At 40.0% G+C, this 22,006-nt stretch overlaps 1 protein-coding gene across 6 annotated transcripts in view; it reads left to right on the top strand.

Annotated features, from left to right (window-relative positions):
* The window catches only part of dicer1 (dicer 1, ribonuclease type III), a 213,908-nt gene that overhangs the window by 190,985 nt on the left and 917 nt on the right, over window positions 1-22,006 (top strand). The gene's annotated exons all lie outside the window — the stretch shown is intronic.

A 22,006-nucleotide genomic window follows, 5' to 3' on the forward strand; every position in this document is an offset into this window, starting at 1 on the left:
AAAGCCTCTCACGACTTAACGGTTGAAGATGCAGATTCCAGAAATGGCTCGTTAGAACGACAAGGGTTTGGGGAACGCGAGCATGTTCTCAGTTTTTTAATCGGATGAAAAATGACCAAATGAGAGCAGGTTGAAAACTTATGATTGATCGAAAATGAAGAGGGGAAAACGTCGAAATTAACATGGAAAAAGAGGCGAAATAGTCCGACTTCTCCTCGCTTAAAGTGAAAATAAAGGTACTAAATGACACCTTAGCCAAATAAAAATAGGTTTGTCAGAAACTAGACACTTTGTGGCTACAAAATGTGCGAATTTGATGTCTAGTGAGCAAAGATTGTGGCCATGGTGACGAGTTGAAGTGAAAGTTTTGGAAATAGATTTTTTGGTTCCCGTCACTCAAAGGCTAATTGCTCCATTCAAGCCGACGCAATACACACCAATGTTAAAAGGCTATTTCCCTCACTGTCTTTGAACCCGCACAGGGGGGAAAGCTTTAATTCCTTAATTTTTTTTTTGACACTGAGCGAAAGATGAGAAAAATTGCAACAAAATGAGCTAAAATTCATATCGTTCGGTTAATGTATGCGCGCGCAGCGTGTCTTGGAAAAAGGTGCTTGATTGGAGTTGATTTCTTTCGGTTTCCCATTCATTCCTATGGGACTTATTTGGGGAGTTTTTTGGGAATAGCGTCGCCATGGTAACTGGGAATTCTTAGAAAAATAATGCCGCACCGAGTCAGATTGAGCCGCATCGTTTGATACCTCATTCGTGCCGGTGCGATCTACGGTACGGGCCGCATTTTTGCGGAAAAATCGTGGAAGATGATATAATAACTAGAAAAATTCCCGCGGAAATTTTGAATGGGCCTGCTAACTCTTGCAACTCTTTTCAATGAGCTGAACAGTTTAAAATTTCAACCGTTGAAATCGCTCAAGAAATGTGGAAGTTATAATCAACTAAAAGTATTACTGCCCCTTTAAGAAACATGCACATTCACGCACACACATTTGATTTTAACTAACATTTCAATGAGCTGAACAGTTTAAATTTTAAACCATTGAAATCGCTCAAGAAATGTGCAAGTTAACCATAATCAAGATCAAATAAAGTATCTTACTGTCCCTTTAAGAAACATGCACATTCACGCACACACATTTGATTTTAACCAACATTTCAATGAGCTGAACAGTTTAAAATTTCAACCATTGAAATCGCTCAAGAAATGTAAAAGTTAACCATAATCTACTAAAACTATTACTGCCCCTTTAAGAAACATGCACATTCACGCACACACATTTGATTTTAACTAACATTTCAATGAGCTGAACAGTTTAAAATTTCAACCATTGAAATCGCTCAAGAAATGTAAAAGTTAACCATAATCAACAGTATCTCACTGCCCCTTTAAGAAACATGCACTTTCACGCACACACATTTGATTTTAAGTAACATTTCAATGAGCTGAACAGTTTAAACTTTCAACCATTGAAATCGGTCAAGAAATGTGGAAGTTAACCATAATCAAGATCAAATAAAGTCTCTTACTGTCCCTTTAAGAAATATGCACATTCACGCACACACATTTGATTTTAACCAACATTTCAATGAGCTGAACAGTTTAAAATTTAAACCGTTGAAATCGCTCAAGAAATGTGGAAGTTATAATCTACTAAAAGTATTACTGCCCCTTTAAGAAACATGCACATTCACGCACACACATTTGATTTTAACTAACATTTCAATGAGCTGAACAGTTTAAAATTTCAACCATTGAAATCGCTCAAGAAATGTGCAAGTTAACCATAATCAAGATCAAATAAAGTATCTTACTGTCCCTTTAAGAAATATGCACATTCACGCACACACATTTGATTTTAAGTAACATTTCAATGAGCTGAACAGTTTAAAATTCAAACCATTGAAATCGGTCAAGAAATGTAAAAGTTAACCATAATCAACAATATGTTACTGCCCCTTTAAGAAACATGCACATTCACGCACACACATTTGATTTTAACCAACATTTCAATGAGCTGAACAGTTTAAAATTCAAACCATTGAAATCGGTCAAGAAATGTGGAATCTACCATAATTAACAGTATCTCACTGCCCCTTTACAAAACATGCACATTCACGCACACACATTTGATTTTAAGTTGTGAGGAGACGTCACGCACCAACACTCCATTGATTTGTATAGGATTACGCTCACCTCAAACAAAAGCCTCTCGCGACTTAACGGTTGAAGATGCAGATTCCAGAAATGGCTCGTTAGAACGGCAAGGGTTTGGGGAACGCGAGCATGTTCTCAGTTTTTTAATCGGATGAAAAATGACCAAATGAGAGCAGGTTGAAAACTTATGATTGATCGAAAATGAAGAGGGAAAAACGGCGAAAATTACATTGAAAAGAGATCAAAAATGTGCGACTTCTCCTCGCTTAAAGTGAAAATAAAGGTACTAAATGACACCTTAGCCAAATAAAACTTAGTTCTTCAGAAAGCAGAGGCTTGTGGCTACAAAATGTGCGAATTTGATGTCTAGTGAGCAAAGATTGTGGCCATGGTGACGAGTTGAAGTGAAACTTTTGGAAATATATTTTTTGGTTCCCAGCACTCAGACCTTAATTAGTCACGCTCTAACTGATGCAAGAAAGGCGACTTTCACCCCTTTGCTCACTGTCTTTGAACCCACACAGGGGGGAGAGCTTTCATTCCTTAATTTTTTTTTTGACACTGAGCTAAAGATGACAAAAATTCCAACAAAATGAGCTAAAATTCATATCGGTCGGTTAACGTATGCGCGCGCAGCGTGTCTTGGAAAAAGGTGCTTGATTTGATGTGATCATTTTCGGATTCCCATTCATTCCTATGGGACTTTTTGGGGGACATTTTGGGGAATTGTGTCGCCATGGTAACTGGGAATTCTTATAAAAATAATAGCGCAGCGAGTCAAATCGAGCCGCATCGTTTGATACCTTATTTGTCGCGGTGCGATCTACGGTACGGCCCCTATTCTTGCGGAAAAGTCGCTGGAAGATAATATAAAAACTAGAAACAAAAATTCCCGCGGAAATTTTGAATGGGCCTGCTAACTCTTTTCAATGAGCTGAACAGTTTAAACTTTCAACCATTGAAATCGCTCAAGAAATGTGGAAGTTAACCAAAATCAACAGTATGTTACTGCCCCTTTAAGAAACATGCACATTCACGCACACACATTTGATTTTAAGTAACATTTCAATGAGCTGAACAGTTTAAAATTTCAACCATTGAAATCGGTCAAGAAATGTGCAAGTTAACTAAAATCAACAGTATGTTACTGCCCCTTTAAGAAACATGCACATTCACGCACACACATTTGATTTTAAGTAACATTTCAATGAGCTGAACAGTTTAAAATTCAAACCATTGAAATCGGTCAAGAAATGTGGAATCTACCATAATTAACAGTATCTCACTGCCCCTTTACAAAACATGCACATTCACGCACACACATTTGATTTTAAGTTGTGAGGAGACGTCACGCACCAACACTCCATTGATTTGTATAGGATTACGCTCACCTCAAACAAAAGCCTCTCGCGACTTAACGGTTGAAGATGCAGATTCCAGAAATGGCTCGTTAGAACGGCAAGGGTTTGGGGAACGCGAGCATGTTCTCAGTTTTTTAATCGGATGAAAAATGACCAAATGAGAGCAGGTTGAAAACTTATGATTGATCGAAAATGAAGAGGCAAAAACGGCGAAAATTACATGGAGGAGATAGGCGCCAAAGTCCGACTTCTCCTCGCTTAAAGTGAAAATAAAGGTACTAAATGACACCGTAGCCAAATAAAACTTAGTTCTTCAGAAAGCAGAGGCTTGTGGCTACAAAATGTGCGAATTTGATGTCTAGTGAGCAAAGATTGTGGCCATGGTGACGAGTTGAAGTGAAACTTTTGGAAATAGATTTTTTGGTTCCCGTCACTGAAGCCTTAATTAGTCACACTCTAAATAGGCGACTTTTCCCCTTTGCTCACTGTCTTTGAACCCTCACAGGGGGGAGAGCTTTCATTCCTTAAAATTTTTTTTGACACTGAGCTAAAGATGACAAAAATTCCAACAAAATGAGCTAATTTTCATATCGGTCGGTTAATGTATGCGCGCGCAGCGTGTCTTTGAAAAAGGTGCTTGATTGGAGTTGATCTCTTTCGGATTCCCATTCATTCCTATGGGACTTTATTTGGGAGTTTTTTGGGAATAGCGTCGCCATGGTAACTGGGAATTCTTATAAAAATAATAGCGCAGCGAGTCAGATCGAGCCGCATCGTTTGATACCTCTTTTGTCCCGGTGCGATCTACGGTTCGGGCCCTATTTTTGCGGAAAAGTCGCTGGAAGATGATATAAAAATAATAATATTAAACACTTTTTTCTAGGATAGTAATATGTGCCTGCTTGCTCCGCAAGCAGCAGCTTCGCTGCTGCTTGCTCCGCTTAGCAGGCCCATAACTAGAAAATTCCCGCGGAAATTTTGAATGGGCCTGCTAACTCTTGCAACTCTTTTCAATGAGCAGTTTAAAATTTCAACCGTTGAAATCGCTCAAGAAATGTGGAAGTTATAATCAACTAAAAGTATTACTGCCCCTTTAAGAAACATGCACATTCACGCACATACATTTGATTTTAACTAACATTTCAATGAGCTGAACAGTTTAAACTTTCAACCATTGAAATCGGTCAAGAAATGTGCAAGTTAACCAAAATCAACAGTATGTTACTGCCCCTTTAAGAAACATGCACATTCACGCACACACATTTGATTTTAAGTAACATTTCAATGAGCTGAACAGTTTAAAATTCAAACCATTGAAATCGGTCAAGAAATGTGCAAGTTAACCAAAATCAACAGTATCTCACTGCCCCTTTACAAAACATGCACATTCACGCACACACATTTGATTTTAAGTTGTGAGGAGACGTCACGCACCAACACTCCATTGGATTGTATAGGATTACGCTCACCTCAAACAAAAGCCTCTCGCGACTTAACGGTTGAAGATGCAGATTCCAGAAATGGCTCGTTAGAACGGCAAGGGTTTGGGGAACGCGAGCATGTTCTCAGTTTTTTAATCGGATGAAAAATGACCAAATGAGAGCAGGTTGAAAACTTATGATTGATCGAAAATGAAGAGGGAAAAACGGCGAAAATTACATTGAAAAGAGATCAAAAATGTGCGACTTCTCCTCGCTTAAAGTGAAAATAAAGGTACTAAATGACACCTTAGCCAAATAAAAATTAGTTCTTCAGAAAGCAGAGGCTTGTGGCTACAAAATGTGCGAATTTGATGTCTAGTGAGCAAAGATTGTGGCCATGGTGACGAGTTGAAGTGAAACTTTTGGAAATATATTTTTTGGTTCCCGTCACTGAAGCCTTAATTGGGTATCAGAGTGGCGATTACACTCACTGTCTTTGAACCCGCACAGGGGGAAGAGCTTTCATTCCTTAATTTTTTTTTTGACACTGAGTTAAAGATGACAAAAATTCCAACAAAATGAGCTAATTTTCATATCAATCGGTTAACGTATGCGCGCGCAGCGTCTCTTTGAAAAAGGTGCTTGATGTGTGATTTTGTCTTTCCTTTTCCCATTCATTCCTATGGGACTTTTATTTGGGAGTTTTTTGGGAATAGCGTCGCCATGGTAACTGGGAATTCTTATAAAAATAATAGCGCACCGAGTCAGATCGAGCCGCATCGTTTGATACCTCATTTGTCCCGGTGCGATCTACGGTACGGGCCGCATTTTAGCAGAAAAAACGCGGAAGATTAAAAAATAAGAAGAAAAATAATAAACCCTTTTTCTAGGATAGTAATATGTGCCTGCTTGCTCCGCAAGCAGCAGCTTCGCTGCTGCTTGCTCCGCTTAGCAGGCCCATAATAAACCCCTTTTCTAGGATAGTAATATGTGCCTGCTTGCTCCGCAAGCAGCAGCTTCGCTGCTGCTTGCTCCGCTTAGCAGGCCCATAATAAGAAAAATATTAAACCCTTTTTTCTAGGATAGTAATATGTGCCTGCTTGCTCCGCAAGCAGCAGCTTTGCTGCTGCTTGCTCCGCTTAGCAGGCCCATAACTAGAAAAATTCCCGCGGAAATTTTGAATGGGCCTGCTAACTCTTTTCAATGAGCTGAACAGTTTAAACTTTCAACCATTGAAATCGCTCAAGAAATGTGCAAGTTAACCATAATCAAGATCAAATAAAGTATCTTACTGTCCCTTTAAGAAATATGCACATTCACGCACACACATTTGATTTTAACCAACATTTCAATGAGCTGAACAGTTTAAAATTCAAACCATTGAAATCGGTCAAGAAATGTGCAAGTTAACCAAAATCAACAGTATGTTACTGCCCCTTTAAGAAACATGCACATTCACGCACACACATTTGATTTTAAGTAACATTTCAATGAGCTGAACAGTTTAAAATTTCAACCATTGAAATCGCTCAAGAAATGTAAAAGTTAACCATAATCAAGATCAAATAAAGTATCTTACTGTCCCTTTAAGAAATATGCACATTCACGCACACACATTTGATTTTAAGTAACATTTCAATGAGCTGAACAGTTTAAAATTAAAACCATTGAAATCGGTCAAGAAATGTGGAATCTACCATAATTAACAGTATCTCACTGCCCCTTTACAAAACATGCACATTCACGCACACACATTTGATTTTAAGTTGTGAGGAGACGTCACGCACCAACACTCCATTGATTTGTATAGGATTACGCTCACCTCAAACAAAAGCCTCTCGCGACTTAACGGTTGAAGATGCAGATAACGTATGCGCGCGCAGCGTGTCTTTGAAAAAGGTGCTTGATTGGAGTTGATCTCTTTCGGATTCCCATTCATTCCTATGGGACTTTATTTGGGAGTTTTTTGGGAATAGCGTCGCCATGGTAACTGGGAATTCTTATAAAAATAATAGCGCAGCGAGTCAGATCGAGCCGCATCGTTTGATACCTCTTTTGTCCCGGTGCGATCTACGGTTCGGGCCCTATTTTTGCGGAAAAGTCGCTGGAAGATGATATAAAAATAATAATATTAAACACTTTTTTCTAGGATAGTAATATGTGCCTGCTTGCTCCGCAAGCAGCAGCTTCGCTGCTGCTTGCTCCGCTTAGCAGGCCCATAACTAGAAAATTCCCGCGGAAATTTTGAATGGGCCTGCTAACTCTTGCAACTCTTTTCAATGAGCAGTTTAAAATTTCAACCGTTGAAATCGCTCAAGAAATGTGGAAGTTATAATCAACTAAAAGTATTACTGCCCCTTTAAGAAACATGCACATTCACGCACATACATTTGATTTTAACTAACATTTCAATGAGCTGAACAGTTTAAACTTTCAACCATTGAAATCGGTCAAGAAATGTGCAAGTTAACCAAAATCAACAGTATGTTACTGCCCCTTTAAGAAACATGCACATTCACGCACACACATTTGATTTTAAGTAACATTTCAATGAGCTGAACAGTTTAAAATTCAAACCATTGAAATCGGTCAAGAAATGTGCAAGTTAACCAAAATCAACAGTATCTCACTGCCCCTTTACAAAACATGCACATTCACGCACACACATTTGATTTTAAGTTGTGAGGAGACGTCACGCACCAACACTCCATTGGATTGTATAGGATTACGCTCACCTCAAACAAAAGCCTCTCGCGACTTAACGGTTGAAGATGCAGATTCCAGAAATGGCTCGTTAGAACGGCAAGGGTTTGGGGAACGCGAGCATGTTCTCAGTTTTTTAATCGGATGAAAAATGACCAAATGAGAGCAGGTTGAAAACTTATGATTGATCGAAAATGAAGAGGGAAAAACGGCGAAAATTACATTGAAAAGAGATCAAAAATGTGCGACTTCTCCTCGCTTAAAGTGAAAATAAAGGTACTAAATGACACCTTAGCCAAATAAAAATTAGTTCTTCAGAAAGCAGAGGCTTGTGGCTACAAAATGTGCGAATTTGATGTCTAGTGAGCAAAGATTGTGGCCATGGTGACGAGTTGAAGTGAAACTTTTGGAAATATATTTTTTGGTTCCCGTCACTGAAGCCTTAATTGGGTATCAGAGTGGCGATTACACTCACTGTCTTTGAACCCGCACAGGGGGAAGAGCTTTCATTCCTTAATTTTTTTTTTGACACTGAGTTAAAGATGACAAAAATTCCAACAAAATGAGCTAATTTTCATATCAATCGGTTAACGTATGCGCGCGCAGCGTCTCTTTGAAAAAGGTGCTTGATGTGTGATTTTGTCTTTCCTTTTCCCATTCATTCCTATGGGACTTTTATTTGGGAGTTTTTTGGGAATAGCGTCGCCATGGTAACTGGGAATTCTTATAAAAATAATAGCGCACCGAGTCAGATCGAGCCGCATCGTTTGATACCTCATTTGTCCCGGTGCGATCTACGGTACGGGCCGCATTTTAGCAGAAAAAACGCGGAAGATTAAAAAATAAGAAGAAAAATAACTAGAAAAATTCCCGCGGAAATTTTGAATGGGCCTGCTAACTCTTTTCAATGAGCTGAACAGTTTAAACTTTCAACCATTGAAATCGCTCAAGAAATGTGCAAGTTAACCATAATCAAGATCAAATAAAGTATCTTACTGTCCCTTTAAGAAATATGCACATTCACGCACACACATTTGATTTTAACCAACATTTCAATGAGCTGAACAGTTTAAAATTTAAACCATTGAAATCGGTCAAGAAATGTGCAAGTTAACCAAAATCAACAGTATGTTACTGCCCCTTTAAGAAACATGCACATTCACGCACACACATTTGATTTTAAGTAACATTTCAATGAGCTGAACAGTTTAAACTTTCAACCATTGAAATCGGTCAAGAAATGTGGAAGTTAACCATAATCAAGATCAAATAAAGTATCTTACTGTCCCTTTAAGAAATATGCACATTCACGCACACACATTTGATTTTAAGTAACATTTCAATGAGCTGAACAGTTTAAAATTCAAACCATTGAAATCGGTCAAGAAATGTGGAATCTACCATAATTAACAGTATCTCACTGCCCCTTTACAAAACATGCACATTCACGCACACACATTTGATTTTAAGTTGTGAGGAGACGTCACGCACCAACACTCCATTGATTTGTATAGGATTACGCTCACCTCAAACAAAAGCCTCTCGCGACTTAACGGTTGAAGATGCAGATTCCAGACATGGCTCGTTAGAACGGCAAGGGTTTGGGGAACGCGAGCATGTTCTCAGTTTTTTAATCGGATGAAAAATGACCAAATGAGAGCAGGTTGAAAACTTATGATTGATCGAAAATGAAGAGGGAAAAACGGCGAAAATTACATTGAAAAGAGATCAAAAATGTGCGACTTCTCCTCGCTTAAAGTGAAAATAAAGGTACTAAATGACACCTTAGCCAAATAAAACTTAGTTCTTCAGAAAGCAGAGGCTTGTGGCTACAAAATGTGCGAATTTGATGTCTAGTGAGCAAAGATTGTGGCCATGGTGACGAGTTGAAGTGAAACTTTTGGAAATATATTTTTTGGTTCCCAGCACTCAGACCTTAATTAGTCACACTCTAAATAGGCGACTTTCACCCTTTGCTCACTGTCTTTGAACCCGCACAGGGGGGAGAGCTTTCATTCCTTAATTTTTTTTTTGACACTGAGCTAAAGATGACAAAAATTCCAACAAAATGAGCTAATTTTCATATCGGTCGGTTAATGTATGCGCGCGCAGCGTGTCTTTGAAAAAGGTGCTTGATTGGAGTTGATCTCTTTCGGATTCCCATTCATTCCTATGGGACTTTATTTGGGAGTTTTTTGGGAATAGCGTCGCCATGGTAACTGGGAATTCTTATAAAAATAATAGCGCAGCGAGTCAGATCGAGCCGCATCGTTTGATACCTCTTTTGTCCCGGTGCGATCTACGGTTCGGGCCCTATTTTTGCGGAAAAGTCGCTGGAAGATGATATAAAAATAAGAAAAATATTAAACCCTTTTTTCTAGGATAGTAATATGTGCCTGCTTGCTCCGCAAGCAGCAGCTTCGCTGCTGCTTGCTCCGCTTAGCAGGCCCATAATAAACCCTTTTTCTAGGATAGTAATATGTGCCTGCTTGCTCCGCAAGCAGCAGCTTCGCTGCTGCTTGCTCCGCTTAGCAGGCCCATAATAAACCCCTTTTCTAGGATAGTAATATGTGCCTGCTTGCTCCGCAAGCAGCAGCTTTGCTGCTGCTTGCTCCGCTTAGCAGGCCCATAATAAGAAAAATATTAAACCCTTTTTTCTAGGATAGTAATATGTGCCTGCTTGCTCCGCTTAGCAGGCCCATAACTAGAAAAATTCCCGCGGAAATTTTGAATGGGCCTGCTAACTCTTTTCAATGAGCTGAACAGTTTAAACTTTCAACCATTGAAATCGCTCAAGAAATGTGCAAGTTAACCATAATCAAGATCAAATAAAGTATCTTACTGTCCCTTTAAGAAATATGCACATTCACGCACACACATTTGATTTTAACCAACATTTCAATGAGCTGAACAGTTTAAAATTCAAACCATTGAAATCGGTCAAGAAATGTGCAAGTTAACCAAAATCAACAGTATGTTACTGCCCCTTTAAGAAACATGCACATTCACGCACACACATTTGATTTTAAGTAACATTTCAATGAGCTGAACAGTTTAAAATTTCAACCATTGAAATCGCTCAAGAAATGTAAAAGTTAACCATAATCAAGATCAAATAAAGTATCTTACTGTCCCTTTAAGAAATATGCACATTCACGCACACACATTTGATTTTAAGTAACATTTCAATGAGCTGAACAGTTTAAAATTAAAACCATTGAAATCGGTCAAGAAATGTGGAATCTACCATAATTAACAGTATCTCACTGCCCCTTTACAAAACATGCACATTCACGCACACACATTTGATTTTAAGTTGTGAGGAGACGTCACGCACCAACACTCCATTGATTTGTATAGGATTACGCTCACCTCAAACAAAAGCCTCTCGCGACTTAACGGTTGAAGATGCAGATAACGTATGCGCGCGCAGCGTGTCTTTGAAAAAGGTGCTTGATTGGAGTTGATCTCTTTCGGATTCCCATTCATTCCTATGGGACTTTATTTGGGAGTTTTTTGGGAATAGCGTCGCCATGGTAACTGGGAATTCTTATAAAAATAATAGCGCAGCGAGTCAGATCGAGCCGCATCGTTTGATACCTCTTTTGTCCCGGTGCGATCTACGGTTCGGGCCCTATTTTTGCGGAAAAGTCGCTGGAAGATGATATAAAAACTAGAAAAATTCCCGCGGAAATTTTGAATGGGCCTGCTAACTCTTTTCAATGAGCTGAACAGTTTAAACTTTCAACCATTGAAATCGGTCAAGAAATGTGCAAGTTAACCAAAATCAACAGTATGTTACTGCCCCTTTAAGAAACATGCACATTCACGCACACACATTTGATTTTAAGTAACATTTCAATGAGCTGAACAGTTTAAAATTTAAACCATTGAAATCGGTCAAGAAATGTGGAAGTTCAACACAATCAAGTATCTTACTGCCCCTTATAAAACATGCACATTCACGCACACACATTTGATTTTAAGTTGTGAGGAGACGTCACGCACCAACACTCCATTGATTTGTATAGGATTACGCTCACCTCAAACAAAAGCCTCTCGCGACTTAACGGTTGAAGATGCAGATTCCAGAAATGGCTTGTTAGAACGGCAAGGGTTTGGGGAACGCGAGCATGTTCTCAGATTTTTAATCGGATGAAAAATGACCAAATGAGAGCAGGTTGAAAACTTATGATTGATGGAAAATGAAGAGGGAAAAACGGCGAAAATTACATTGAAAAGAGATCAAAATAGTGCGACTTCTCCTCGTTTAAAGTGAAAATAAAGGTACTAAATGACACCTTAGCCAAATAAAACTTAGTTCTTCAGAAAGCAGAGGCTTGTGGCTACAAAATGTGCGAATTTGATGTCTAGTGAGCAAAGATTGTGGCCATGGTGACGAGTTGAAGTGAAACTTTTGGAAATATATTTTTTGGTTCCCAGCACTCAGACCTTAATTAGTCACGCTCTAACTGATGCAAGAAAGGCGACTTTCACCCCTTTGCTCACTGTCTTTGAACCCGCACAGGGGGGAGAGCTTTCATTCCTTAATTTTTTTTTTGACACTGAGCTAAAGATGACAAAAATTCCAACAAAATGAGCTAAAATTCATATCGGTCGGTTAACGTATGCGCGCGTAGCGTGTCTTTGAAAAAGGTGCTTGATTGGAGTTGATCTCTTTCGGATTCCCATTCATTCCTATGGGACTTTATTTGGGAGTTTTTTGGGAATAGCGTCGCCATGGTAACTGGGAATTCTTATAAAAATAATAGCGCAGCGAGTCAGATCGAGCCGCATCGTTTGATACCTCTTTTGTCCCGGTGCGATCTACGGTTCGGGCCGCATTTTTGCGGAAAAGTCGGTGGAAGAATAAAAAAGAAAAAAAATAACTAGAAAAATTCCCGCGGAAATTTTGAATGGGCCTGCTAACTCTTTTCAATGAGCTGAACAGTTTAAACTTTCAACCATTGAAATCGCTCAAGAAATGTGGAAGTTAACCATAATCTACTAAAAGTATTACTGCCCCTTTAAGAAACATGCACATTCACGCACACACATTTGATTTTAAGTAACATTTCAATGAGCTGAACAGTTTAAACTTTCAACCATTGAAATGGGTCAAGAAATGTGGAAGTTAACCATAATCAACACTATGTTACTGCCCCTTTAAGAAACATGCACATTCACGCACACACATTTGATTTTAAGTAACATTTCAATGAGCTGAACAGTTTAAAATTCAAACCATTGAAATCGGTCAAGAAATGTGGAATCTACCATAATTAACAGTATCTCACAGCCCCTTTACAAAACATGCACATTCACGCACACACATTTGATTTTAAGTTGTGAGGAGACGTCACGCACCAACACTCCATTGATTTGTATAGGATTACGCTCACCTCAAACAAAAGCCTCTCGCGACTTAACGGTTGAAGATGCAGATTCCAGAAATGGCTCGTTAGAACGGCAAGGGTTTGGGGAACGCGAGCATGTTCTCAGTTTTTTAATCGGATGAAAAATGACCAAATGAGAGCAGGTTGAAAACTTATGATTGATCGAAAATGAAGAGGCAAAAACGGCGAAAATTACATTGAAAAGAGATCAAAAATGTGCGACTTCTCCTCGCTTAAAGTGAAAATAAAGGTACTAAATGACACCGTAGCCAAATAAAACTTAGTTCTTCAGAAAGCAGAGGCTTGTGGCTACAAAATGTGCGAATTTGATGTCTAGTGAGCAAAGATTGTGGCCATGGTGACGAGTTGAAGTGAAACTTTTGGAAATATATTTTTTGGTTCCCACCACTCAGACCTTAATTAGTCACGCTCTAACTGATGCAAGAAAGGCGACTTTCACCCCTTTGCTCACTGTCTTTGAACCCGCACAGGGGGGAGAGCTTTCATTCCTTAAATTTTTTTTTGACACTGAGCTAAAGATGACAAAAATTCCAACAAAATGAGCTATTTTTCATATCGGTCGGTTAATGTATGCGCGCGCAGCGTGTCTTTGAAAAAGGTGCTTGATTGGAGTTGATCTCTTTCGGATTCCCATTCATTCCTATGGGACTTTATTTGGGAGTTTTTTGGGAATAGCGTCGCCATGGTAACTGGGAATTCTTAGAAAAATAATGCCGCACCGAGTCAGATCGAGCCGCATCGTTTGATACCTCATTCGTGCCGGTGCGATCTACGGTACGGGCCGCATTTTAGCAGAAAATTCGTGGAAGGATGATATAATAATAACAACAATAAACCCTTTTTTCTAGGATAGTAATATGTGCCTGCTTGCTCCGCAAGCAGCAGCTTCGCTGCTGCTTGCTCCGCTTAGCAGGCCCATAATAAACCCTTTTCTAGGGTGGATAGTAATATGTGCCTGCTTGCTCCGCAAGCAGCAGCTTCGCTGCTGCTTGCTCCGCTTAGCAGGCCCATAATAAGAAGAATAATATTAAACCCTTTTTTCTAGGATAGTAATATGTGCCTGCTTGCTCCGCAAGCAGCAGCTTCGCTGCTGCTTGCTCCGCTTAGCAGGCCCATAACTAGAAAAATTCCCGCGGAAATTTTGAATGGGCCTGCTAACTCTTTTCAATGAGCTGAACAGTTTAAACTTTCAACCATTGAAATCGCTCAAGAAATGTGCAAGTTAACCATAATCTACTAAAAGTATTACTGCCCCTTTAAGAAACATGCACATTCACGCACACACATTTGATTTTAACTAACATTTCAATGAGCTGAACAGTTTAAAATTTAAACCATTGAAATCAGTCAAGAAATGTGGAAGTTCACCATAATCAACATCAACTAAAAGTATCTTACTGCCCCTTTACAAAACATGCACATTCACGCACACACATTTGATTTTAAGTAACATTTCAATGAGCTGAACAGTTTAAAATTTAAACCATTGAAATCGGTCAAGAAATGTGGAATCTACCATAATCAACAGAATGTTACTGCCCCTTTAAGAAACATGCACATTCACGCACACACATTTGATTTTAAGTAACATTTCAATGAGCTGAACAGTTTAAACTTTCAACCATTGAAATGGGTCAAGAAATGTGGAAGTTAACCATAATCAACACTATGTTACTGCCCCTTTAAGAAACATGCACATTCACGCACACACATTTGATTTTAAGTAACATTTCAATGAGCTGAACAGTTTAAAATTTAAACCATTGAAATCGGTCAAGAAATGTGGAAGTTCACCATAATCAACAGTATGTTACTGGCCCTTTAAGAAACATGCACATTCACGCACACACATTTGATTTTAAGTAACATTTCAATGAGCTGAACAGTTTAAAATTCAAACCATTGAAATCGGTCAAGAAATGTGGAATCTACCATAATTAACAGTATCTCACTGCCCCTTTACAAAACATGCACATTCACGCACACACATTTGATTTTAAGTTGTGAGGAGACGTCACGCACCAACACTCCTTTGATTTGTATAGGATTACGCTCACCTCAAACAAAAGCCTCTCGCGACTTAACGGTTGAAGATGCAGATTCCAGACATGGCTCGTTAGAACGGCAAGGGTTTGGGGAACGCGAGCATGTTCTCAGTTTTTTAATCGGATGAAAAATGACCAAATGAGAGCAGGTTGAAAACTTATGATTGATCGAAAATGAAGAGGGAAAAACGGCGAAAATTACATTGAAAAGAGATCAAAATAGTGCGACTTCTCCTCGCTTAAAGTGAAAATAAAGGTACTAAATGACACCTTAGCCAAATAAAACTTAGTTTTTCAGAAAGCAGAGGCTTGTGGCTACAAAATGTGCGAATTTGATGTCTAGTGAGCAAAGATTGTGGCCATGGTGACGAGTTGAAGTGAAACTTTTGGAAATATATTTTTTGGTTCCCGTCACTGAAGCCTTAATTGCATATCAGAGTGGCGATTACACTCACTGTCTTTGAACCCGCACAGGGGGAAGAGCTTTCATTCCTTAATATTTTTTTTGACACTGAGCTAAAGATGGGAAAAATTCCAACAAAATGAGCTAAAATTCATATCAATCGGTTAACGTATGCACGCGCAGCGTCTCTTTGAAAAAGGTGCTTGATGTGTGATTTTGTCTTTCCTTTTCCCATTCATTCCTATGGGACTTTTATTTGGGAGTTTTTTGGGAATAGCGTCGCCATGGTAACTGGGAATTCTTATAAAAATAATAGCGCAGCGAGTCAGAGCGAGCCGCATCGTTTGATACCTCATTTGTCCCGGTGCGATCTACGGTTCGGGCCGCATTTTAGCGGAAAAGTCGTGGAATAATAAAAAATAACTAGAAAAATTCCCGCGGAAATTTTGAATGGGCCTGCTAACTCTTTTCAATGAGCTGAACAGTTTAAACTTTCAACCATTGAAATCGCTCAAGAAATGTGCAAGTTAACCATAATCAAGATCAAATAAAGTATCTTACTGTCCCTTTAAGAAATATGCACATTCACGCACACACATTTGATTTTAACCAACATTTCAATGAGCTGAACAGTTTAAAATCTAAACCATTGAAATCGCTCAAGAAATGTAAAAGTTAACCAAAATCAACAGTATGTTACTGCCCCTTTAAGAAACATGCACATTCACGCACACACATTTGATTTTAAGTAACATTTCAATGAGCTGAACAGTTTAAAATTTCAACCATTGAAATCGCTCAAGAAATGTAAAAGTTAACCATAATCAAGATCAAATAAAGTATCTTACTGTCCCTTTAAGAAATATGCACATTCACGCACACACATTTGATTTTAAGTAACATTTCAATGAGCTGAACAGTTTAAAATTCAAACCATTGAAATCGGTCAAGAAATGTGGAATCTACCATAATTAACAGTATCTCACTGCCCCTTTACAAAACATGCACATTCACGCACACACATTTGATTTTAAGTTGTGAGGAGACGTCACGCACCAACACTCCATTGATTTGTATAGGATTACGCTCACCTCAAACAAAAGCCTCTCGCGACTTAACGGTTGAAGATGCAGATTCCAGAAATGGCTCGTTAGAACGGCAAGGGTTTGGGGAACGCGAGCATGTTCTCAGTTTTTTAATCGGATGAAAAATGACCAAATGAGAGCAGGTTGAAAACTTATGATTGATCGAAAATGAAGAGGGAAAAACGGCGAAAATTACATTGAAAAGAGATCAAAATAGTGCGACTTCTCCTCGTTTAAAGTGAAAATAAAGGTACTAAATGACACCGTAGCCAAATAAAACTTAGTTCTTCAGAAAGCAGAGGCTTGTGGCTACAAAATGTGCGAATTTGATGTCTAGTGAGCAAAGATTGTGGCCATGGTGACGAGTTGAAGTGAAACTTTTGGAAATAGATTTTTTGGTTCCCGTCACTGAAGCCTTAATTGCATATCAGAGTGGCGATTACACTCACTGTCTTTGAACCCGCACAGGGGGAAGAGCTTTCATTCCTTAATATTTTTTTTGACACTGAGCTAAAGATGGGAAAAATTCCAACAAAATGAGCTAAAATTCATATCAATCGGTTAACGTATGCACGCGCAGCGTCTCTTTGAAAAAGGTGCTTGATGTGTGATTTTGTCTTTCCTTTTCCCATTCATTCCTATGGGACTTTTATTTGGGAGTTTTTTGGGAATAGCGTCGCCATGGTAACTGGGAATTCTTATAAAAATAATAGCGCACCGAGTCAGATCGAGCCGCATCGTTTGATACCTCATTTGTCCCGGTGCGATCTACGGTACGGGCCGCATTTTAGCAGAAAAAAACGCGGAAGATTAAAAAATAAGAAAAAAAATAAACCCTTTTTCTAGGATAGTAATATGTGCCTGCTTGCTCCGCAAGCAGCAGCTTCGCTGCTGCTTGCTCCGCTTAGCAGGCCCATAATAATATACACTTTTCTAGGGTGGATAGTAATATGTGCCTGCTTGCTCCGCAAGCAGCAGCTTTGCTGCTGCTTGCTCCGCTTAGCAGGCCCATAACTAGAAAAATTCCCGCGGAAATTTTGAATGGGCCTGCTAACTCTTGCAACTCTTTTTTTTCAATGAGCTGAACAGTTTAAAATTTCAACCGTTGAAATCGGTCAAGAAATGTGGAAGTTATAATCTACTAAAAGTATTACTGCCCCTTTAAGAAACATGCACATTCACGCACACACATTTGATTTTAACTAACATTTCAATGAGCTGAACAGTTTAAAATTTCAACCATTGAAATCGCTCAAGAAATGTGCAAGTTAACCATAATGTACAGTATGTTACTGCCCCTTTAAGAAACATGCACATTCACGCACACACATTTGATTTTAAGTAACATTTCAATGAGCTGAACAGTTTAAAATTCAAACCATTGAAATCGGTCAAGAAATGTGGAATCTACCATAATTAACAGTATCTCACTGCCCCTTTACAAAACATGCACATTCACGCACACACATTAGATTTTAAGTTGTGAGGAGACGTCACGCACCAACACTCCATTGATTTGTATAGGATTACGCTCACCTCAAACAAAAGCCTCTCGCGACTTAACGGTTGAAGATGCAGATTCCAGAAATGGCTCGTTAGAACGGCAAGGGTTTGGGGAACGCGAGCATGTTCTCAGTTTTTTAATCGGATGAAAAATGACCAAATGAGAGCAGGTTGAAAACTTATGATTGATCGAAAATGAAGAGGGAAAAACGGCGAAAATTACATTGAAAAGAGATCAAAAATGTGCGACTTCTCCTCGCTTAAAGTGAAAATAAAGGTACTAAATGACACCTTAGCCAAATAAAACTTAGTTTTTCAGAAAGCAGAGGCTTGTGGCTACAAAATGTGCGAATTTGATGTCTAGTGAGCAAAGATTGTGGCCATGGTGACGAGTTGAAGTGAAACTTGAAATCAATTTTTTTCTCTGTCTTCACTCTGTTTCTTAATTGGTCCGCTCTAGCTCATGCAATACACACACATGGGATAAAGGATATTTCACTCACTGTCTTTGAACCCGCACAGGGGGGAGAGCTTTCATTCCTTAAATTTTTTTTTGACACTGAGCTAAAGATGACAAAAATTCCAACAAAATGAGCTAAAATTCATATCGGTCGGTTAACGTATGCGCGCGCAGCGTGTCTTTGAAAAAGGGGCTTGATTGGAGTTGATCTCTTTCGGATTCCCATTCATTCCTATGGGACTTTATTTGGGAGTTTTTTGGGAATAGCGTCGCCATGGTAACTGGGAATTCTTAGAAAAATAATAGCGCAGCGAGTCAGAGCGAGCCGCATCGTTTGATACCTCATTTGTCCCGGTGCGATGTACGGTTCGGGCCGCATTTTTGCGGAAAAGTCGGTGGAAGATAATATATGGAAGAAAAACTAGAAAAATTCCCGCGGAAATTTTGAATGGGCCTGCTAACTCTTGCAACTCTTTTCAATGAGCTGAACAGTTTAAAATTTCAACCGTTGAAATCGCTCAAGAAATGTGCAAGTTAACCATAATCTACTAAAAGTATTACTGCCCCTTTAAGAAACATGCACATTCACGCGCATACATTTGATTTTAACTAACATTTCAATGAGCTGAACAGTTTAAAAATTCAACCATTGAAATCGCTCAAGAAATGTGCAAGTTAACCATAATCAAGATCAAATAAAGTATCTTACTGTCCCTTTAAGAAATATGCACATTCACGCACACACATTTGATTTTAAGTAACATTTCAATGAGCTGAACAGTTTAAAATTCAAACCATTGAAATCGGTCAAGAAATGTGGAATCTACCATAATTAACAGCATCTCACTGCCCCTTTACAAAACATGCACATTCACGCACACACATTTGATTTTAAGTTGTGAGGAGACGTCACGCACCAACACTCCATTGATTTGTATAGGATTACGCTCACCTCAAACAAAAGCCTCTCGCGACTTAACGGTTGAAGATGCAGATTCCAGAAATGGCTCGTTAGAACGGCAAGGGTTTGGGGAACGCGAGCATGTTCTCAGTTTTTTAATCGGATGAAAAATGACCAAATGAGAGCAGGTTGAAAACTTATGATTGATCGAAAATGAAGAGGGAAAAAACGGCGAAATTAACATGGAGGAGATAGGCGTCAAAGTCCGACTTCTCCTCGCTTAAAGTGAAAATAAAGGTACTAAATGACACCGTAGCCAAATAAAACTTACTTCTTCAGAAAGCAGAGGCTTGTGGCTACAAAATGTGCGAATTTGATGTCTAGTGAGCAAAGATTGTGGCCATGGTGACGAGTTGAAGTGAAACTTTTGGAAATAGATTTTTTGGTTCCCGTCACTGAAGCCTTAATTAGTCACACTCTAAATAGGCGACTTTTCCCCTTTGCTCACTGTCTTTGAACCCTCACAGGGGGGAGAGCTTTCATTCCTTAAAATTTTTTTTGACACTGAGCTGAAGATGACAAAAATTCCAACAAAATGAGCTAATTTTCATATCGGTCGGTTAATGTATGCGCGCGCAGCGTGTCTTTGAAAAAGGTGCTTGATTGGAGTTGATCTCTTTCGGATTCCCATTCATTCCTATGGGACTTTATTTGGGAGTTTTTTGGGAATAGCGTCGCCATGGTAACTGGGAATTCTTATAAAAATAATAGCGCAGCGAGTCAGATCGAGCCGCATCGTTTGATACCTCTTTTGTCCCGGTGCGATCTACGGTTCGGGCCCTATTTTTGCGGAAAAGTCGCTGGAAGATGATATAAAAATAAGAAGAATAATATTAAACCCTTTTTTCTAGGATAGTAATATGTGCCTGCTTGCTCCGCAAGCAGCAGCTTCGCTGCTGCTTGCTCCGCTTAGCAGGCCCATAATAATAAACCCTTTTCTAGGGTGGATAGTAATATGTGCCTGCTTGCTCCGCTTAGCAGGCCCATAATAAACGCAACAATAAACCCTTTTTCTAGGATAGTAATATGTGTCTGCTTGCTTCGCTCAGCAGGCCCATAACTAGAAAAATTTCCGCGTGAATTGTGAATGGGCCTGCTGACTCTTGCAAGGTGGAAAGACGCAATACTTGTAGTAATAGTAGTCGTAGTATAGTAGTAGGACTTTTAGTAGTAGCTAGTAGTAGTATTAGTAGTACTTGTAGTAGTACTTGTAGTTGTAGTAATTTTAGTAGTAGTCAAATGGCCAAGATGGGCGCCGACCCAGGTGGGCGAGGGGGAGAGAGTCCTTGGCGTACCTAATAAATTGGCCAAGATGGCCGCCGCCCTGGGCGAGAGGAGTAGCGAGAATTCTAGGCGTACCTAATCAATTGGACAAGATGGCCGCCGCCCTGGGCGAGCGGAGTGGCGAGAATCCTGGGCGTACCTAATAAATTGATGGCCACCGACCCGGGTGGGTGAGGGGGAGAGAATCCTTGACGTACCTAATCAATTAGCCAAGGTGGCCGCCGCCCTGGGCGAGCGGAGTAGCAAGAATCCTGGGCGTACCTAATAAATTGGCCAAGATGGCCACCGACCCGGGTGGGTGAGGGGGAGAGAATCCTTGACGTGCTTAATCAATTGGCCAAGATGGCCGCCGCCCTGGGTGGGCGGAGTGGCGAGAATTCTGGGCGTACCTAATCAATTGGCCAAGATGGCCACCGCCCTGCGCGAGCGGAGGGGAGAGAATCCTTGGTGTACCTAATTAATTGGCCAAGATGGCCGCCGCCCTGGGTGGGCGGAGGGGAGAGAATCCTTGGTGTACCTAATTAATTGGCCAATATGGCCGCCGCCCTGGGCGAGCGGAGTGGCGAGAATCCTGGGCGTACCTAATAAATCGGCCAAGATGGCCGCCGCCCTGGGTGGGTGAGGGGGAGAGAATCCTTGACGTACCTAATCAATTGGCCAAGATGGCCGCCGCCCTGGGTGGGCGGAGTGGCAAGAATCCAGGGTGTACCTAATTAATTGGCCAAGATGGCCGCCGCCCTGGGCAAGCGGAGTGGCGGGAATCCTGGGCGTACCTAATTAATTGGCCAAGATGGCCGCCGCCCTGGGTGGGCGGAGGGGAGAGAATCCTTGGTGTACCTAATCAATTGGCCAAGATGGCCGCCGCCCTGGGTGGGCGGAGTGGCAAGAATCCAGGGTGTACCTAATCAATTGGCCAAGATGGCCGCCGCCCTGGGTGGGTGAGGGGGAGAGAATCCTGGGCGTACCTAATAAATTGGCCAAGATGGCCACCGATCCCTGTCAAAACTAGCTTGCACCCCACAACCCATACTGCACATGCTGCACTCCAACTCCAAAAGTTTTGCCAACATAAATATGATATATTATGATTAATTCTGTTTGGTCCAAAAGGAACTTGCATAATTATAGTGTTTAAAATAATCTTAATTGTCTTAATATTTTCAAATGTTTAAACATTTTCTTGTTTTGAG

The sequence above is a fragment of the Leptonotus elevatus genome, chromosome 14 (genome assembly GCF_054856555.1).
Source record: "Leptonotus elevatus isolate MCC_2025b chromosome 14, RoL_Lele_1.0, whole genome shotgun sequence".
Taxonomy (NCBI): Eukaryota; Metazoa; Chordata; class Actinopteri; order Syngnathiformes; family Syngnathidae; genus Leptonotus; species Leptonotus elevatus.